The following is a 14,640-nucleotide window of genomic DNA, read 5'->3' on the forward strand; positions in this document are numbered from 1 at the left end:
TATTGTGATTTTTCCAAAGTTTAAATCCTAAACCTAACCATAAAGTCTAACTCCTGACCGAAGCTCTAAACCTAACCATGACTTTAATGGGAAAATAACTTGTGTACCAAGAAGAAAGAAAACATCATGGTTTGGTACAAGACGAGGGATGCGAATTACAGGTTAATGACATTCATCAGTCATTTTTATTGCATTAATAAATACAGAATGAGCAACCAAATATGTTTACTGACATTTACTTTCTATAAAAAACAAAGTGTTTGATAGGAGGCTAGCTAAAATGTAAGGCCTGTATTGTATCGATTTGAAATTCAGTTGTTGATTGGTTGGTTTCTATGGGAATACAAATGTTACCTTTTCGTATGAGCCAAGTCGTATGATAAATTATGATTTCTCCATCTCGTACAAATTATTATGAGTTGTCATGAGACTACATTGGACCAACATCCCTATTGGAACTGTCTGTTTTATAAAAGACACATTAAGTTTTGCCACAAATTCTGCTGTCATAGTCAAGCTTTTTTGATTACATTCAGCTTGTGTGGCCACAAACAAATGTCCTTGATCAGCTGGACTTGTGTAAGACCTCAGGTGGCCAAAATGTCCATTTGTCCTTTGAAAGACACCTCGCTTGAAATTCTTGCTGAAGACGGTGTTTGAAAATGGTCAGCTGAAGACTCAAGTGTAGCAAAGTACAGCATGGAATCTGCGCAAATAAGTTGGACAGACTGAAGCAAGGGCCAAAAGGTGCAGACTATCCCATTGATGGGAATAACTGGACAGGATTCCAGTGTGTTACAGTGGACGCGGTATCTGTTACCTCAGAGTTGAGGAGTCAGATCTTAAATACTTGAACTAACCTCACGCTAAACTATGAACACATGATCAGCTAAAAATATACCCTAACGTACGTGTCGGGCGAGAAGGGGGGGGTTCGCTGATTAACGCTATATACGGTCTGACGTACAAAGAGGTCTCTGTGCGAAAGCTCCTCACTGGAGGATGCAACACAGTAAATTGAGCATTTTACACCAGTGACAAAGATAGATTACATGTCGTGGGGGGATATCAGAGGGTATTTTTTTTTTTCGGGAGAGTCGGGTTGTGCCAAAGCAACTGCTTTGAGAGCCAGATCAGCAAAGCCACAGACCAGGAGAGCACATGTTTTACTTATTCATTTATGTAGGGTTAAAAATGAGGTTGAATATGTATAGTGCAAACACTAATGAACACACAAACACTGTGTTTACTTCATTTAAAAGCATTTTCAAGGAGAAGATGTGTGAGAACTCGTATATGAGAAAGTTGACATGACCTGTGTGGTGCCAAGCTATATTCTCTATACAGTGTTGGGTGAGTCCAATTACAAAGTAATTAGTTACTGTAATCTAATGACTTTTTAGTCAGAGAAGTAGTGAAATGCATTACATTTTAAATTGTTTTAAACATATTAGTAACTGACTTTTAATTTAATTACTTTTAAGTACATTATAAGTTTATGCTTATTTCTAATATATTATTTATGTAGAATACATGAATTATGGCCCTGTAATAAGTCACTGTGAAGGAGAAATATGAGGTGCTGAGTTTTGACTTGTGTGTAACAATGAACAAGAAAGAAATATATAGACATTATTTTGAATTTGTTGAGCGGAAAAGTGTTTCAGCAAGTGGCTTGAAAGTAATTTGTAATGTGATTACTTTTTCATTTAAGTAATTAGTAAAGTAATATGATTACAATTTTAGAGAAATAATTAGTCATTTGTAGTGGATTACTATTTTTAAGTTACCCAACACTACTGACTCTATATATCTGAGGCCACATCTTCACCAAAATGTTTTCGTTTGAAAATGCATTAATTCCGCTACCATCGAAAACGCAGCATTTTGAAAACACTCTCCATTACCGCATACTTTTGGAAAACAATGCCGTTAAAACAGAAAACAACGTTTCCAAACGAAAATGGATTTGTGTGGATGTCGCCTAAAACTATTTTAAACAGCATTTTGCAAATTTATTCTTTTATGACCTCATTTTAATTGAATGACTTTATGGAATATTTGTGTTTTATTCACTCAAAAAATTAATGTCACACTGCAGGGCCATATAAAAAGAACTAGTGAAAGACAAAAGGTGATTCAAATGGTGCAAAATTTAAAAGAACTGGTGACCAGCTAGCTATATGACATAGATATACACTTTCCTCTTATACATTGATATTATATATCTTATCTAAAATCGTTATATTAATTAAAAAAGGTGAAATTATGTCAACTACCCATATGTGACCTGCTCCATCATTTTGAGTCACTTTGGCCTAGAACACTTTTTGAGTTTTATGCACTAAAGCGCAAAGGAAATTCTCAACCGTTGTCGATATGTAATCATTTACATGTTGGCTAATACAACAATTTTGATGTTTTCCTTTTCACTTTAGCGCATAAAACTCAAAATGTGTTATTGATGTCAACTGATGTCACAAACAGTAAATATTAGTTTAGAAATTCGTCACAATTTTTTTTCGAAGTATGGTTTTCACACACATAAGAAAACCTAACTCATAGACACTGACATTGAAAATCTGAAATGTCTTGTTCAGAAGGTATAATCAACACAACTGTCTTTTTTGATAACGATGATGATGGTATACCTTTGCGGTTTCTCTACATTTCACTCAGTGGCTAATGAAGAGAACCAAAGAGTGTGTCGTGGAGGTCCGACCAGCACCCAGACCACCCAGCAGGATAACCTACAGACTATACTGACTTCAGTCACCATATATGCTGCTAACAGCTGTTAATACCGCAATTTCACCTCCATCATGTCAGGTCCTTGTTCAAACTGTAAGGACTTCTTTTATATGACAAACTGTCAAAGTTCCTGAGAGCAAGATACTTAAATTCACCTACAAAATCTGTAGGCCTCTAATAGCATTTAAACTGACTAGTTTTTGGATGCATAGCTTTATTTCAAAATAACCAAGTGAGATAAGCCTAATGTAAGCTTTCATTTTAATTCACGAAGTGACTTCCTGCATGGCTTGAGTGAATGAAATCACACTAACTGATGCTGTCATCATTTATTGCTGTTAAGTTGTCATCATTCGCTGCTAACTACTAATGCAAACTCACTTCAAGTTTATAGTTTCCTGATGGCAGTAAACAGTGTGTGCCATATTTAAAGAGACACATTGTAGAGTCTATGAGCATGGCACATGTTTTCGGATTTAGTGTATTCTGCTGTGTTGTGTTGTGTTTTGACAAGTACTTCAGGTCAACTTAAACTTGTCTAATTCTATTCTTAGAGCCTCAGTGTCTCTCTTCCTGGTCTGACCGAGTCCATGGTGCAGTTCCTGCAAGACATGTCTGAATTTGTGTGTGCAAGTTTGTCAATACAAAAAAACATTCACAAAAAGGACATGATGAATGTTTTTAAGTATTGGGAGGAGCACTAGTCTTTCCCAGCGGATCACATTATGCCCTTTGGTCATTATTGTAATAGCACCACCACTGGAGAGAATTCCTGTATGGTCATGGTTCAAAACTGTAGCTGTTTCGCCCTGGGAACCCCATTCTGGATATTCCAGGTTTACTGTAGAGCCATTAGTTTTAATAAGCACTGCAATATAAAATAACTTGTTTACAGCTCTCCAATTACCACAGCAGGGTATAAATAGGAAGGTTATCCAACAAAATCACACCAGTTTTAAATTGTTTATCTTGGTTTTTAGCCTGAATCCCTCTAGTTTGACAACATTACGGCTACCTAATAGGTTAAAATAGTGTGCATCCCCTACATCTAGCAAATAATAATAATTATAAAAAAAATTTAAACAGAAACCCACAAATGCACAACTCATTTAACAATTTTAAGGACTATTTTTAAAATCACTAGGAGTCTATACTCTTCTATTTTATTCTATTATATTCTATCCAACAATGCAAACATCATTTAAAAGAATAGATATATAAATGTGTAGTTATGACAGCTATATTCTATTCTGAACTATTCTATTTTATTCATCAATGCAAACACTCTTTAAAATAATAAATAAATAAATAAATGCATGTAGCTGTGACCGGTCTATTGCTGTATTCTATCCAACAATGCAAACATCAATTTAAAAGAATACCTGAAGTTGTGACACTTCTACTTACTTTGTTATGCATGAGTCTATCACTTCCAGAGTGTATGCATGCATTGGTGTTAATAGTCAGTCTGATACACTCAGATCCTGAACTCCTCACGCGCTCTACAAATCCAGAACCGCGTCAAAGTGCCTCATGTGCGCGTCAATGCGAGAATGATTGCAAGAATTCCGCGTTTCTCAGTGGGTTTGACACATGGAGCAATGGAAGTTGGAGCGTGAAAGAGAAATTTGAAATATACAAACAAGATGTCCTGAGTTCCTCTTGGATAGAACGGTGATGTTTGAAGAGCTCCTCTAGTTCACTGATGCGATCCACACAGAGCTTCTGTTCGTCATTGAGGGGTGAGAATGAGTCTCTCTTTCCCTCCCTCTCTCTCTGTCTGAAGGGGGCGGATCAAACGCGTACAGTAAGCGCACACCCGTCTACACTGCAAGCGCGCGACGCGTCCAACTAGTCACCGAAGCGTTCTAGTCGCGTCGCGTCGGGTGTTATATAGGCCTACACATTAGAGCTCAAGGGTCTTGAACAAAACTTCCTATCAATGTTGATTTTGTCCAGTGTTTTGAAGTGGAACTTACTTGATTTGACATACTTTAATGTCAATGCCAATGACTGTTCTTTTATATTTCAGTTCTGTTTCATTCCCTTTACTGTTTGTTTGAAAAAGAAAAATACAAAAGAAAAAAAATGTAATCCCTCAGCTGACTTATATGCAATTTACAAACTAAATTAAATAATAAATTATAGGCCTACTAATTATTAAATTATGATTATCACTTATAATCAATTATGCCTATATATTTGATGAACAATATAAATGATAAAATTGATGATGAATTTCATTATCATAATATAATAATTATATAATATGTAATAAAATATTTATAATTTAATACAAATGTTAGAATATTAACTTAAGTTAAAATTGAAAAGCATTATATATTTGCAATTATTATTATATAAACTGTATTATAGTTATGTAAAATAATATATATTATAATACAATAGTATCATAAATAAAATAAAATAATAATACATATTTTAAAACTTACAATCACCATTTATTAACTTACATTTGTTAAATTTAAAATAGCATTATATATAATTTTTTTATTAAATATTATTATTTACATTATATAATAATATACAAAATAATAAAAAAATTAATAGGTTACAATCCCCATTTTTTAATTAGTAAGAAAAGTTAAAATATCGAATATATTTTTTTTAATTATATTTTAATATTTATTAATACTTTTTAAATTATATAAAATCATATACATATAAAATAGTTATGAATGAATAAAATTTTTACAATCCCCATTCATTAAGGTTGTAAAAAATTATGATTATCACTTATAATCAATTATATAATTGATGAATAATATAAATGATAAAACAGAGGATGAATTATATAAAATGTAATAAATTATTTATAAATTAATAAAAATGATAAAATATTAATTTAAATGAGTTTTAAATATAATTTAAATATAATTACATATTTGCAATTATTATAACAAACTGTATAATACAGTAGTTACATAAACTAATATATATTATAATACAATTTTATCATAAATAAAATAAATAATACATATTTAACTTACATTTGTTAAAATTTAAATGGCATAATGGCATTTAAATGTAAAATTAAATATTATTATTTACATTATATAATAATCACATAAAATAATAAGATATAAAATAATAGAATGTTGAAAAGATGTTACAATCCCCATTTATTACATTTGTAGAAATTTGTTAAAAAAAATGAAAAGTGCCAGTGCAATCAATTCTTACCAATCACTTGCTCATAACCTTTTTTCTCAACTTTCTCGACACTTGTCTTCTCCCTTTGAAACTTCAGTGCTTTTGTGTCTCCATCAAATGGGTTTTTGAGGCTTTCAGACCCTTCGTTTGGCACCTAGAAAATTAAATAATCATAAAATCGTCATCTTAATTTATTATCAGTCTGATGGATAATCAATGAACTTCAAAAATGAACTCCATGTCATTTCAGTGAAGTTTAGATACTGTGTTAAGAGAGGCATGCTGTTTTGTGACTCATTCAATATCAATATCATTCAATATCCTATTTTTAAACATTTCCCACCAACATCTACTCATTTTAATCAATTATGACTTGCATTACACATAGATAACTGATATAGGCATTATATTTATGCTGGATAGCCAGAGGGAAACTTTTTTTGTTCATTAACAAACATCTTATGGAGTTTTGGCCTTAAGATAAATAATTAAGTTATTATCTATATAAACTGCTCTATGAGGCCTTTAAGACATCACAGACATTACAGCATAATTTTTGTAAAACTGCTTTGAAACATTTTTGTTGTGAAAATCACTATTCAAATGTAAATGACTTGACTCATTACTGATAGCTAGTGGCGGGTTTAGGTATTGCAGTTCACAGCAAATTTGCCATATCCCCTTTCAATAACTTTAAAAGCCTGATAAGGGGGCTTGTGTATTTTTTCATTCAGGTGAGATGGAGTCTCTTAAAGTTTTTATTTTAATTGTATTTTTTTTAGTTTAGTTCATCTCGATAACTGAACATTAGGGGAAAAGCGGAAATGGTGTTTAGCCATTCTGTCCAAGGAAAACTGTGAGTGTTTAAATAGACACAGAACACTGACATCTCTTTACCTCTCCAACCTTTCCCCTGGCAGAGCTCTGATGCTGACACTCACAAAGGAACATGGACACTCTTGGGGGCATGTTTTTTCATTTAAGAATTTCCCCTAGCACTGCCAACTGCGGGTAAGGGTAAAACCTCAATGTGAACTTTAGTAGTAACACACTGAGTTTAATCTTACTGTGTTTTTAAAGTGTCTGTGAAGTATTTGTGGAGATTAGTGGGATTTTGGTATTGTGTTTCTGTATTCTAAGATCCAAAACATTTCCGAGACTTTCACTATTGTGATGATTGGTAGATAAAAATGAAACAATGTTTATAATTCAACACACATTTAACCTGCCGTCAGTCACTAAATCTCTGAAGGACAGAGAGAGAGAGTTAGAGAGACAGAAAGAAACTGAGCAAGTCCCCAATCTAAAGATTAAATAAACAGTCTGTCTTAAAGCACAGCTTTCCCTGAGAAACCAAGTTTTGTTTTAAAGCAAATAACAGGTTTGTGTTAAAAAGATAGATCTGTACTTGAACTTTTTTAGACAGTGTGAATGGTTCGAGGTTATCTTTCTTTGTTAATTTATTCACCTGTCATTGAAGAGTCCTTTTATCTAATGCAACGATTTTTTTTTTTTTTTACTATAAAGATAAATTTTATTTTGTTTGGACATTGTGTATGTCAAATGTAAGGAACATTTAAAGGAATAGTTCATCCAAAAATATAAATTCTGCCATCTTTTACATATCCTGTTATCTTATCAAACTTTTCACCCTGAGTTAGACTACGACACATCCAAAAATCAATCAACAACCTTTTGTTGTAAGTGACGTCAAACCTGGCGCGGCACGTCTTGACATGCCAATGAAATGAGTTTTGAGCACTACAGCTGAGGAGAAGACTGTCAGTGAATAACAAATTAAATTTAAATTTTGGTCTATTCCTTACACAAAGCTATCGTATGGCTTCAGAATACTTGAAATATACTGCGCAAGTCATACAGGTTTGGAACGGCATGAGGGTGAGTAAACGATGGCAGAATTTTCATTTTTGGACAAACTGTTCCTGTAATATGAACAAACTCAACTCAAAACATTTTGTTAAAATGTGTTTAAAAAATATATAAATTTTTCTGTGCTGTAAGATTGGTCACGACAATTAGCTGGACATCAAATAAAGTACATGACCTCTAACCCCTTTCTGACATGCCCTAAGACTTATTTGGTCTTTTACATGCGTCACTGAGTGAACTGCCCACGGCTATAATATATATATATATAATACAGAAAAACATGCTCTCTATTGTAGTAGCTCATACTCTTGTTTCATTGGGGGACTGCTAGGTTGTGAAACTCTCTTCAAATCATCCCACATTATGTGGCTCACATGACAAGATATCAGATATTGTTATCCTAACATCTCTAAACCTTACAGGCATGTCATCCTGGAAAGTGTTACATAACCTGTTACCTAAGCTTACAGGTATGCTTTAGATAAATAGGAATTATTGGAGCCTACTTTATCATATTACACTACATTATTATGCCAAATAATGTTACATTTTACTGCATTACGTTATATTGTATCACTTACTAGGTTGCATGACAAGCTCACACACACAAACAAAGATACAGCATCAATAAAAGACACACAAATTGTGACTTTACCCAAACCAAAACTATTATAAGAGTAAAATATTTAAATATATTTTTTATGTTTGTATGCTGAGTAAATATTTCTGAAGTTATGTTAAATAAGTAATTGATTTATTTAGTATTTTAGTAAGAGATAACATGGTATTTTGGAAAATGTGTGGTACCGTTTTAGAAAGAAGTCGTCGGTCCTATCTTCCAGGCAGGATTTAATTGTATTTTTTACTCCAGGTTCAATATAAGTTAAGTTCAATCGACAGCATTTGTAGCATAATGTTGATTACCATAAAAAATAAAATAAAAAAAATAAATAATAATAATTCAACTTGCTCCTCCTTTTCTTTAAAAAAAAAGCAAAAATCGAGGTAATAGTGAGGCACTTACAATGGAAGTGAATGTGGCCAATTTTTGGAGGGTTTAAAAGGCAGAAATTTGAAAATATTTTTTAACTTTTTTCAAATATTCTTTAGCAAATTTTGCTGATTTTTTTTAAATATTATAAATGTCTTATTCATTTGCTATCATTATAACATTGCATTATACAGTATATATATATGTATATATGTATATAAAATATATATGTATCTCTAGAATAGACCTTATTTAAAATAGCACCATCTTTTTTTGGGGGGGGGGTTTGTATGGATTTTTCCCCTTTTTCTCCCAATTTGGAATGCCCAATTCCCAATGTGCTTTTTCTCGTAGTGTGCCCAATTCTCGTAGTGATTCGCCTCAGTCCGGGTGGCGGAGGATGAATCCCAGTTGCCTCCACGTCTGAGACCGTCAACCCGCGCATCTTATCACATGGCTTGCTGAGTGCGTTGCCACGGAGACGTAGCGCGTGTGGAGACTTCACGCCATCCACGCTCAACTCACCACGCGCCCCACCGAGAACAAACCACATTATAGCGATCACGAGGAGGTTACCCTATGTGACTCTACCCTCCCTAGCTACCGGGCCAATTTGGTTGCTTAGGAGACCTGGCTGGAGTCACTCAGCACCCCTGGGATTCGAACTAGCGAACTCCAGGGGTGGTAGCCAGCGTCTTTCCCACTGAGCTACCCAGGCCCCCTAAAATAGCACCATCTTTGATTTTCAGCGAGAATGAAAACGAGGCTGTGAGGGATAGACTTACAATCTCTTCACTGACACGAACGGTATAAAGCTGTATAAAGCTCCTATATCACATCTGATTTTCCACAACTCATGCTGTCTGGAGTTTTATGTCTACTGAATATTCTTGGAAATATTTTTTGTCTGCAGAACAATCCAAAAACACTTTAAACTGCAGTACACCCCATTGAAGAGACTGTACATCTATCCCTCACAGCCTCATTGTCATTCCCATTAAAAATCAAAGATGGTGCTGCTGTGAATAAGGTCTATAGATATTAGTATCTGCGCTGGCCATTGAAAAACCTATCGGCTGATCTCTAGTTACAGTACATTTATTAATTTAGCAGCCACCTTTATCCAAAGCAACATCCCAGCTAGCAAATTTATGTTCTTTTTTCCAAATGTTACATTGTAGTTGTGGGAACATAAAAATTTCCAGTTTTCTTAACGTTAGTAGAACGCTATTTAAGGTTAATAATGTTATAAGGATGTTCGATTAATGTTTCATTTACAACATGTTCCAAACCTTTAAATAATGTTAGCCAAAGTTGGAACGTTCCCTGTTAGGTGGGATACAAATAAAGGAAATGTTGTGCCGTGTATCAGAATACAAAATAACTAAACAGGATTCACAATATAATATCACTATTAAAATATGTTTAAAACACAAACGCATACAGCAAAACCTGAACGGCTTTAGTGAATCTGAACATGCAAATCTTGCTGCATTGACGTTCAATATTGTAAAAGTGGGTCAGTTTGCTTTTCCTCTTCAGACACAGTCAGCTTTTTTGAGGCACCCACCAATCAGAGAGTCTAAATGGTTTAAACACAGAAGCAAACGCTCACACTTAAAAAAATCAGGAGAGCATTAACAATACGCCATGTTTTGAAATTGAAGCCATAAGGGGATAATGCTACAGTGCTTGTGGGAAGGAATCAGTGGTTTTTTGGGCACCTCAAATGTCCTTGATTTACCTTTCATTATCTCAGTCACCCTTGATGGATTCCCTGCAGCTGTGGCCTCCATTGAGAACGAACTGGGGAACTAAAGCCAATATGAACTAGAAACACCTGGGGAGCTGTGCATACTTATTCAATTCTGATTTAATCCACATTAACACATGTTTATCTTTTAATTCCAACATTAACACCAAACTAGAAATTACTTTTATATATACAGAGCGGCTCAAAATCTGAGTACACTAATGAAAATGCTTCTATTTTGCATTTTACTATTTTAATGGAATATTATTTCCATTACAAATTATATTCTAAGTATAATTTAAGTGAAAAGTTCAATTAAAAATTGGACACAGGTTTCCTACAGTTATGGTAAACCAATCAGGGAATTTTAAAATGGTGATTTCAAGGCTTGGATAAGTCATAAAGGTTCTTTGGTTAAATTTTTTTCTAGTTATGCTCAGCTCTAAATATTTCATCGGCTAGAAATTGCTCTTTAAGAGTGGAATCTCTATAAAATGTTTTCAATAAATCCATATTCAGTATTCATGAACGACAGAAAAAGAAAAGGGTGGGACCATGAATTTTTTTGTATTTCTTATTTTTAGTCATTTCTTCGAGCACTCGAGCTGGTATGAAATCCACAAGTTTGTGCAAAACACGATGATTTATGTCACAAATGTTCAAATAGTGCAGAATCTTTATTTTACATCAAAACTTTTCTTTGTTGAACTTTTCTTTTTTAATTTAATTTTATTTATTTTTATTATTATTCTTATTTGGCTTACTTGCAGGTTTAAATTAGATTTTGAATCCCAGATTTTCAGTGTGGGCTCAGACTTTTGAAACCCACTGTAGTTGTGTGATCAAGTCCCCATCCTATCCAACAAAGAAAGCCACAGTCGACATGTCAAAGTTGTACACCAAGTTCTTTTTGTCATAAAAGGTGTCGTAAACAAGCTTGACACAATATTAGCCAACGGTGACCCGCTCAACGCATTAATCTCTGAGACAAACATATCTATTACGAAGCCGAACCGTGTCCTGAAAAAAAGCCCACCTCTCTAAATTTGTATCTCTCCATTTCTATTCTCAGGTCCGCATTCCCCAAATAAGATGTGTTGAAACACCGTGCCACACTAGGGCACACTCTTTATTGACTTATGTTCGCTACAGACACGCCACATTTTTTTGCCGAAGTCCAGCAACCATTTTTTGAATTGGCTGACACTTTGGGCACTTACCAGTCCAGTTAACTTTCTTCTCCAGGAAGTCTACCCTCCAGCACCTGCTGTGGGCCAGTCTTTGTAAAAAATAAAATAAGAAAAAGAAAAAAGAAAGAAAGAGAGAAAATTAACTGTAAATAATTTAAAACAAAGTTTAAGAACAAGAAATTAAGCCAGACCAGCTGGCTTTGAAGAGAAACCCAAAATTGGGTTGCGTATAGTTCAGATCCTGATCCACAGTGAAGGGGAGATGGCATCCTAGCCCCAACCACACCCAACAAGGACATACACACTCACACATAGACACACACACACACACACACACACACTCACACTCTTACACACATAGACATGTCAGTATGACCTGCACTGTATGCATGATCATTCAATGCAAGTGTCTGGCAGGGCCCCTTTCACCTGTTCCTGTCAGTAGGGTGTATATTTAGATTAAAGTATCACTGACATGCAGGCCTCTGTTGGCCTTGGCATAACTGCATAGGATTATTGCCCCCTTTAAGAAGAAATTGCAGTGTTTTATGCAGATTAATTTAATTTGGATGAAATTCGATTTGATGTTCGACAGGACAAGACTATGGTGTTTTGAGAGAAAGTGACATGATGATCTTGGCAACTAAATATACAATATTTGAATAAACTTTCTAAATTAAAAGTATTGTACATTTTACAGTGGGGTCCTAAAGTCTGAGGCCTCACTGAAAACCTGGGATTTAAAGTCCCTTTTAAAATTGGAAATATATATGTTTTTGGGGTATGAAAAATAGAAAACAAAGAAACACTGGTACATAACAAACAGTAAGAAATTCTGATATATACATTTTATAATACAACTTTTAACTCAAATAGTTATGGTGATAGTATAATTCATAATGAAAATATTTAAATAAATATTAAATTCGAAAAATGCAAAATGTAAGTGTTTTCAGTGGTGGTTGGACCCTAATGCATCTCTTCCATTGGTTTGGGTGTTTTGCATCCTGTCATAATTTACATGAATGCAAAGTTTGCACTGACATGCAACCAAGCAGAATGAATCTATTGCAATGGGATATGCTGGGAAAGAGGACACTGGCGGTCACATGACTGTTATGGAACATACCTCTGGTAACCATGTGGTAATGGGAGGGCCCTGCTGGTCTGCCCTGGTATGCACGTTGAATGGTCCTGAGAAGCACCTTGAGCAGAAACCAAAGATAACAAACATTTGCCCACGCAGTAACCGTTTAACCATGGATCGGCGAAAACGTATAAACCTGCTATGAAACTTGATACGACCGTGCCATAAATCTTTACCTGTTTGGAGAGATTTACTGGACTGGCTAAACTTTAAGATGCAATATCTGCATGTCATGCATTGATCCACTGTTGACTTCTGAACATGTAGCATCTTGGGTTTAATCCTCATGCCAAATGGCAGAAACATCTGCAATACACCAAGCTTTGAACATTCACTACTCATCCAAATATGATTTCAGAATTGTTTGGATAAGGGAAGGTGCTTGTCGGTAATTCAACAGAACGGGGTTAATTTCAGGGTGCATGAACATTCAGAAGCAACATGTCAATTTCCTGTGTGATCATGTTCAAAACTGTAAGTCCAATCAGTTAGCAAAGACAAAGCACAGTAGTCAGAACAATTTGAACTTCTGTGCCAAGTTTGGTGGATGTAGTTTGAAAGCTCTAGGAGTCACAATTAGGCATGTCATAAAATATCAATATATTGATTACTGATCACACGTTCTTTTGTCAATATATTTTTGAGGCATCGATATATTAACATTAGCCAACATTTAAATTAGAAGCCTAATTTGCATGCTTTCCAATTCACTCAGTTGGGCTTCTGTTTAACAGTCTGGTGTAATAGCATTGGGAGACCACAAGGGGGTGATATAACATGTACTGAAGCAGGTCGCACAACACAAAGACCAGTATTTTAGAGCTTCTTGCACAGGATGCATACACAAAAGTTACAAAGGTTTTTGTACTTCAAATTTTGAATGAAAGTGAGGTCGATGAGTTTGCAGGTTAGTGTATGAAACTGATGTCACTGCGCAGACTGAATGATTATAAATTATTATGCAATTGCTCTCTATGTAGCTTGTAACTGAAAATACATTGTGTAGGCTATTGAAAGATACATATGTATATCATCTAGTGATGGTTAGAGTAAATAATCTGTCCTTTGATAATGATAATGATTTGGGTCGAATGTAATGGACAACTATGCAAGTTACGTCCCGTGAGCAGCCTCTAGAGATGGCGAGCCCACGCTGTGTATGTACCTTCATATAAAATAATTGCACACTGCATTTTAGCATGCGTCGCGTCATCTGCCAGACATGTCTGGTGTGCGACCCCCTTTAATTTACCCTGCCGCTCACACTTTGCCTAAGTTTTGTTGAGAAATATGTTTGAAAAGACAAAGGCTATTGTGCAATGGGTAGCCTTATTTATATCAGAAAAAATCCCGATATATATATTGATAATCATCTGGAAAATCTTCCGATTAATGATGTGTGAAAAAAGCACCGATACCATGCCAGTTACAATTGATCATTTTAGTCTTGGTTAAGGAATTTTGGAAAAACCGTAAACCATATCTGTAGAATAACAGTATGTTTACTTTGTCAAGCAAACATAAATATTTTCACAAATTACTTGCAATTTGTCAGAAAACACAGCTACTTTCGAAAGAATAAAGATGTTGTTTGTCCCCATTATGCTATAGGTATGACACCTACAAGCAGGGGCTAACTGGCCCATACTAACCAGCCAAACCATGATTGCTTGGAGTATACTGTACACATCTACATTGCCAGACAGTTCAAACAAACTGTAGTGACAAATTGAAGTGAATTTTC

General features: G+C 34.6%; 1 protein-coding gene across 5 annotated transcripts in view; it reads right to left on the bottom strand.

Moving 5' to 3' along the window:
* Positions 1 to 12,961, bottom strand: part of LOC127434063 (myocyte-specific enhancer factor 2C-like) — a 66,678-nt gene extending 53,717 nt beyond the window's left edge. For 2 of the 5 annotated variants that reach the window (XM_051686520.1, XM_051686517.1), the window contains exons 1-2: positions 11,780 to 12,005; positions 5,956 to 6,079 (exon numbers count right to left, since the gene is read on the bottom strand). The gene's annotated coding sequence lies outside the window, so the exon portion shown is untranslated. Of the gene's footprint in view, positions 1 to 4,158; positions 4,487 to 5,955; positions 6,080 to 11,779; positions 12,007 to 12,878 lie in introns of those variants that run through there. The other 3 variants (XM_051686516.1, XM_051686518.1, XM_051686515.1) reach the window with 3 other exon arrangements.
* Between the last annotated feature and the right edge of the window lie 1,679 nt (positions 12,962 to 14,640).

The sequence above is a fragment of the Myxocyprinus asiaticus genome, chromosome 43, assembly GCF_019703515.2.
Source record: "Myxocyprinus asiaticus isolate MX2 ecotype Aquarium Trade chromosome 43, UBuf_Myxa_2, whole genome shotgun sequence".
Taxonomy (NCBI): domain Eukaryota; kingdom Metazoa; phylum Chordata; class Actinopteri; order Cypriniformes; family Catostomidae; genus Myxocyprinus; species Myxocyprinus asiaticus.